The sequence below is a fragment of the Oryzias melastigma genome, linkage group LG4 (genome assembly GCF_002922805.2).
Source record: "Oryzias melastigma strain HK-1 linkage group LG4, ASM292280v2, whole genome shotgun sequence".
Taxonomy (NCBI): Eukaryota; Metazoa; Chordata; class Actinopteri; order Beloniformes; family Adrianichthyidae; genus Oryzias; species Oryzias melastigma.
This window is the reverse complement of record NC_050515.1, coordinates 15,857,102-15,864,043: the sequence shown is the minus strand read 5'-3', so window position 1 is coordinate 15,864,043 and position 6,942 is coordinate 15,857,102.

The window sequence follows — 6,942 nt, the reverse complement described above, 5'->3', positions numbered from 1 at the left end:
ATCGGACCAGGACATCTCTACTTAAACATGGCAAAACCCACAGAAACAACTAAAAAGGTTAATGAAGCAGGTGACCTGACAATGAAAAAAAAGGGAAAATTAACTACACTGAGGGTAATTAAGTGAATAAAGACACATGTGGATGATCAACCTGAATCTGGTGAGTCTGACAAAGAAAACATAAAGCAAAAATCCAAGTGCAGAATCTTCACATTAGCAGGCGAAAGCTGGTTTGTTTTATTAATGAGCTTCAATCCGGAAGTCAGAGGGTTTCTGTTTGAATTTGACATTTTTTTTCCCTAAAGCTAAATATTTTAGGTTTTTCATGACATAACATCAAAACGCTAACAAGCTAAATAAAAGATACTTAAAAAAACAACCCGCACAACTGCAAACAGCATATTTCATTCAGTAACGATGATTCCAGGAAAAGGATTATTGTCAAATGTTATGCCCCAACTGGTGCAATATGAAGTGGGACATGAAAATGTACAAAGGCTGCTGCATAAACTATAAGTGAAAACAGTTTTTCTTTATTCTTGGTGAAAAATCGTATATTTAAAATACTCAAGCCTTATTTTTCTAATAATGTAAATAAATAATTCAGTTTCAGAGATGTTGGCGTCCAAAGTCTTTCTCCCTCAGTCATTTAGGTGTCTAAATGCTATTAGAGGTGCTAATCCCACAGCCACTAAACAGCGCTTGTGTTTTACCTCAGGTGACCTTGAAACACGTGACCCGATTCTTCTTTTTTTTAAATGTTTTAACTCAGAAGTCATCTCAAACATCTACATCAAATGCCATAATGGTGGAATTTGACTCCCCCTTTCCCCTAATATTCAGCTGTTGACATTTCTTACCCATAATACATCACAGGGCCATTGCTGGTGGCGTCCTGGAATAACTGGCCAATTCCCTGATTACATTTTAGCACATTAAGGTCTTTTGTAAACATTTGATAAGATTCAAAGAAGGCGTTAGGCTTTTCCAAATGACATTAGGCCTCTTTAACATGAGTCATCTGACAGGAATGCCTCTAATTTCTAGAATAGATTGTTTTTGTGCAGAATTCTAACATGATAATTCAATTTACTGTTCTGAGATCCTTTTTCATGTCCAGTCACATGGCCCCATTAGCTCCTTAACTCTGCCTTTGGTTTCCTGAATTAGGACATTACAGACCAAAAAGGAGTCAGCGAAATAACTATTTACTGCAGCACTTTGATTGTAACGTGTTTAAGTGATACAATTGACTCAATTCTAAACACGCCGCTGCAGTGAGCCAGAAGCTGTTGGCTGCAGAGAAGTTAGGAAGCAGGACACATAAGATTTCTTCATACAGTCTTCCACTGACAAAATTCCAGGAAGAGTTTTGGAATCATTTATTTAAGATTAGATCTTTGTACTGATAAAGGTTGCAGGTTTTTGCAGGAAAAAAGTCAGAGAGGAAAACAGAATAATAATCTTTAGTCATATTTGGGGTTTCCTTCTCGCTTCCCTTCAGTGACACACGTGCTTTCAGTTTCTGGTGATTGTGGCTGTTTCTGTCAATTATTTATTGGTATAATAAAGTTCTTGGATTTCTGTTGTCAGATTTTCCGACAATAACAAAAAAATGTCCGTCTTTTCTGTCATGTCATGTTTCTGCTTCTTGGTTTATTGTGCTTAGCTTATGGCTTTGTGTGTAATACTTCAATCTCCAAGAGTACAATAATGAAACTAAACATGTTTAAAAAGCTTGAATTAAAGTTACATTTAGGAAGCTAATCATAGTCACTCGTAGGTACATTTATTAAAAGTAATTATTACTCTCAGGCGAATAAAAAATAATTTTATCCATATTTATTCGTTTGTTTACTTTAACTGGACATGTTTCAAGTCAGCACCTGGTGGCCATCGCTGTCATTACATGTGATTGAACCTTTTACAATCACACAAATGCACACTCAAAGAGAACATTTGGGTTGTTCTCAAACTATAAAAGTCAAACTGGAATTTTTGTGTTTGAACAAGAAAAAAAGTCTTTTAAATGCATTTGTGTATAATAGAAAAAAACCAGAAGAAAATAATGTGTATTTTATTTATTCTATTTGAAATAATTTAGTGTTATATTCTAATTATTATTTTTTTTTATAAATTTGTCTCCTATTTGGTTAGAAAACAACAAGGCAAACATGTCCAAGTCAGGTGTGTGCAAAACTGCAAAGTATCTAGTCTATACAGTCTAAAGAACTGGAAAATATTTCTTTTGGTTAGCATTACTGTAGTGTACGGTGGCCCTGAAGTCCATATCACACCCACAAATCAGCCAATGCAAAAACATATTAAAGATCTCAACAATAATTAAAAAAGTAAAACAAATATATACAAAATAAACACACATTACATTCAAAATAAAATTAAAGGAAACAAAATAAATATGAAACATTTCAGGAAACAGAAATTATTACCAGCTATGAAAATGAAATGTAAAAAAAAAAAAAACACAATAAGAAAGTGGAAAAGGAAGGTACTATGGGACATCGTTAATTGGACAACATTTGGTTTTTGACGTAAGAGTCTTTTCAAATGTGTCTTAAATGCCTGAACACTAATAATGGTTTTATGTTTAGCACAGAACACACTAGAATCACTTCATGTTCACTGACTTTCCTTGAAAATGATGGACAAACATCATCATCCAATCAGCAACGTCCCATAATACCTATCTTTGTTTATTGTGTTTTATTGTTTAAAATTTCATCATGATTTCTGGATATTATATTGGTTTCTGGAATGTTTTTATGATTTGTAAAATTTTATGTTATTTTGGTATTATTTGTTTTGCTTTTTTCATTGTTGTGGTCTTTAAATGTTTTTGCGTTGAGTGATTTGTTGGTGTGATTTGCACTTCAGGGCCACCCCACCCCCATTTGTATTAGATTATACTGGTTTGGATTAAAACTTAAAAAAAAAACAAAAAAAAAACTGTATTTGTGATTCTGATTATATGGAACCCATAAAGGAGACAAAAAAAATCTAAGTAAAAAGATATATTTAATTTCTTTTTTATCTGGAATCCTATGGATCAAACAGAACAAGATTTTTGTCCAAAGATTTATATAGGCTATAATGTGTAAATAGCCCTTTTTTCTGATGCCGTAACTTTAACTGTCTTTTAAAATCTTCAATGTTGATCAAAGTTGAGTTTATCATGTGACCCAAAAAATGATCATCAGTGGAAGCCTGCTGCCAGGTGTCATTACACTTCACCCTCCAGCAGAGGAAACCACTTAAAATGCAGCCATCTGTTTCCAGGACGCCCACACTGGCTTATATCAGTGTCATCTTTACTTAATGTTGTCATCATAATTGAAAGGCTGTCATGTGTTTTTGAAACCTAACCATATTTACCATCATAATACCCCAGGAATGGTTCCTGTGCGGCACTGTATGCCGATTTACACCCGCAGATGTTTTTCTCTGAAAGGAATTTAAAATACAGACAGTTTAGGGAAAATTAATCAAGTCATACATGCAAACCTTTTATTGTACAGTTTTAAATGCAAAGCTTGGATGACTGTTTTGGATCCCACAACAGTGCCAGCATTGTGATCTCAGCTTTACATATTCCAAACAACCACCCACAGAACCTTTCATGCCAGCTTGACATCCAAACAACAAGCAAACCAACCGACCCACTTCTTTTTCTTCCCCTCAGACAAGTGTGTCTGCTTATGATCTGCCAGCGCTCCTTAAAAACCACCCGGAGAATGAGTCCCACTGCCGACTCAGTGTGTGGCAAAAGGCTGAATCCAGCCTATTGTGCAGAAAAAAAGAAAAAAAGTGCTGGACCGGGCCTGGTGTCCTCTCCGTCACATCACAAGCACTTCCCCTAACGCTGTGGAACAGGACATTACTGCATGCAAGGGGGAACTTGTGATCTTTTTATTTATTCTGCATTTTATTTCTGTCCCACCATTCAAAACTCAACATGAGAATTGATCGCCTCAAGGAGCCATCTTTAATCGTCTCCGGGCTCATAAATTACCCAACTTTGAGGCAGGGAGGATGAGCGGTGCCGACACAAGCAGATCCTTTTCATCCACGTCTCTGCAGTGCGTTGGGAGGAGCGACGCTGAATGGGGCTGCTCTTTAGCTCGGGAGAGGGGGAAAAAAAAAAGTACACTTGTTATCTTGTGAACCCTCAAACATGATAGGAATCTCTTGAATGTCAGAGAAAGAAATGGAATTAACAAGAGATCTTTTTATTGTCACAGAAGGTCATTAGGCTGCCAATCGGGGTAATTATGGAAATGATCTCCCCAGCTCTTTGGAATGTTTTCCTGCTTCCATAAGGACTTGAAAGTGTTCAATCAGCCTCTCTCGTGGGAAAGTTCAGCCATAACTGCAAGTGTACCAGCAAAATCAAATTAAGCAAAGAGATTTCATTAGTATTTATAGCCCCGAGGCATTTGTAAAAGTATGAAGCAGCAGAGTAATGTGGAACTGTAGAAAAGAGAATTATGGCTTAATGACAAAGGCCATACCTAGAAGACATACACATGGATAATGAATAGGAGGCATTGATTGCATCTGTAAAGGGGATTCTGGAGGGATTGTAAAATATTGATGCTTGTGTGTGTGTGGCTGACTTTGGACTCCCAGCTTGGCATTGGGAGTGGTAACTTCCCTTGTTAACACTGTTTTGCTTGTTAACTTCAGTGTTTGATGAAACGGAAACCCGGAAAGAGACAAATTCGGGATGTGGAGAAGAGCAAAGGTTTGCAACAGTTGAGCTACAAAGAACACAAAGGTTGTTCTAACACTAATATTCTATTTATGTATTTATATTTTACTAAATTGATGTGTAGAAGAAATTAAATCATTTCAATTTTTCTAATTATTTTTCTCCTCCTTCATCTCAGATATATATTCTTACTTTTACTAAATATTTGTGAACATCACACGTAAGAATTTCATAAAATGTGATGGATTATTATATCTATAACTACTTATGATTGTTTAAATAACTGATCAGCCAATTAACCAAAAACAAAACCTTTCTAGTAGCTTTAAAAACAGAGAATTTTACTCAATTCCGAGCATTTCTGACTCAGATTTATTCACTCATGAATATATTTTTAATCAGATTTTAAAGATTCTTTTGCTGCTTTAACTTTATATGAAGTGAGTAAACCTAAAATACCAAAAAAATTAGTAAGTGTTTATGAAAAGACTCATTTAGCATTTAGCTATTAAAAATGATTGAGATTCATGATTTTATTTAATTTCTATATAGGCCAAAATTGAAGATCTTTGCATTGCATGCAGACAATAACCATATTTTTAACTAAAATTCAACAAAAAAGTTTTTATTTCAAGAAGTAAAGAAGTTGCTGACAGAGTGGATAAGGTCAATGAGCTAAGCTGAAATTGATTTGTCCATAGAACTTTTGATCATATTGTTTAACTTTTATAACACAAACAAGATGTTTTTGAGTAAAACTGAACTGTAAAAGTTTAGATTTTACTAATTCATGCCGACATATTATCAAATGATTGGTAGATCTTTTGAAAAACAACTTTGTGGGCAGACTTAAACCTAAAAGATGAGCCATAATTGGATTATTTATTCCACTCATTTCTTGGATTATTCATGTTGGGATTTATTTTGGGGGCTTTTTTATTTTGGGGTACAGTGGTTTCATTTGAACCCGATTTATGTTAAAAATATAACCTAACAAAAAGTGAGTCCCTTTTAAACCATAAATTTGGGTTAAATCTTTTTTTTTTTCCTTTTTTGTTTTGTTTTCTTTCCATCAAAGCTTTTGTGTCCTCCACTTATTCAGGAATCGGGTTCGAGATGAGGTCGGAGATGCTTCAGTGAGGAATTACATGAAGGAGACATTATAGTATAAGGTAATTTAGTGTGATGCATATATCTGTATGCATCAATAAGCATGGGGGGATATTGAGTTCAGGGGTCGCGCTGAAACTCAAGTCCATTTCATGTGATTTAAGCAAAGCTGCTTCGCGTGCAAACGTTAACACTAAAGGTTGTCATTGGTCACCTCTGTGGAGCCATAAACTTTGTAACTTTGTTAATTTGATGAGAGTAGAATGAGCATAAACACATTTGGAATGAACACGGTGAAGGCAGTTTTCTTTTTTTGGCGCAATTTGTTTGAAGTGTGGCGCAAAGCCAAATAACAGGTATTTTTGCGCTAAAGGCCAACCAATTTATTTACGGCCTTAATTTATCTTATGCGTGCGCGCACTTTGCGCGGCTGAACTCCATTGTGCAACTTTCAGCCCTAAATCTGAATGACAAAACACTGGGTGACTTTGCGCTCACTTGCACCTTTTCATGGTAATCCAGGTCCGTTCGAGCTGAAGGTGTCACTTTCCCACCAGCAGCAGTGGCATCTCCCGAAAGTTTCACGCGGCTTTGCCCCCTTTCACAATAAGAGCTTCTCTTTGACGCGCAGCCAGATCCATGAATGGAAGGGAAGCTCACAATAAATAAACAAAAAATTGAAGGCAAATGTTTTTTTTTTTTATAAAAATACAAACTTTTTCATATTTTATTATTTTGTTCAATTGAAAAAAAAGTGTTTTCTTTAAATATTTTATTTTGTCAACACAAAATCATCAAATCAAGAAAATACAGTCGACTGAATTCTGATTTCTGGTATTTTTTGAATATAAAAATGTTATAATATAATTTTAGTTTTAATGAATTTGCTTTCCTGCAGCGCCACCTTGATACACTGACTTGAGCAGGCCATAAACGGCGTAAAATCCCTCCAAATAAAAAAGTTGCTCTACTAATAAAGTATCTTTTGCAGGTATGACCACTGTGAATTTTATTTACCCAGAAAGTCTTAAAGTATCTGATTTTGTGGGGAGATTCGACGCGCTCATCTGCGTCAAGTGTTTTGCAGTCTGGCCGTAGCTCTC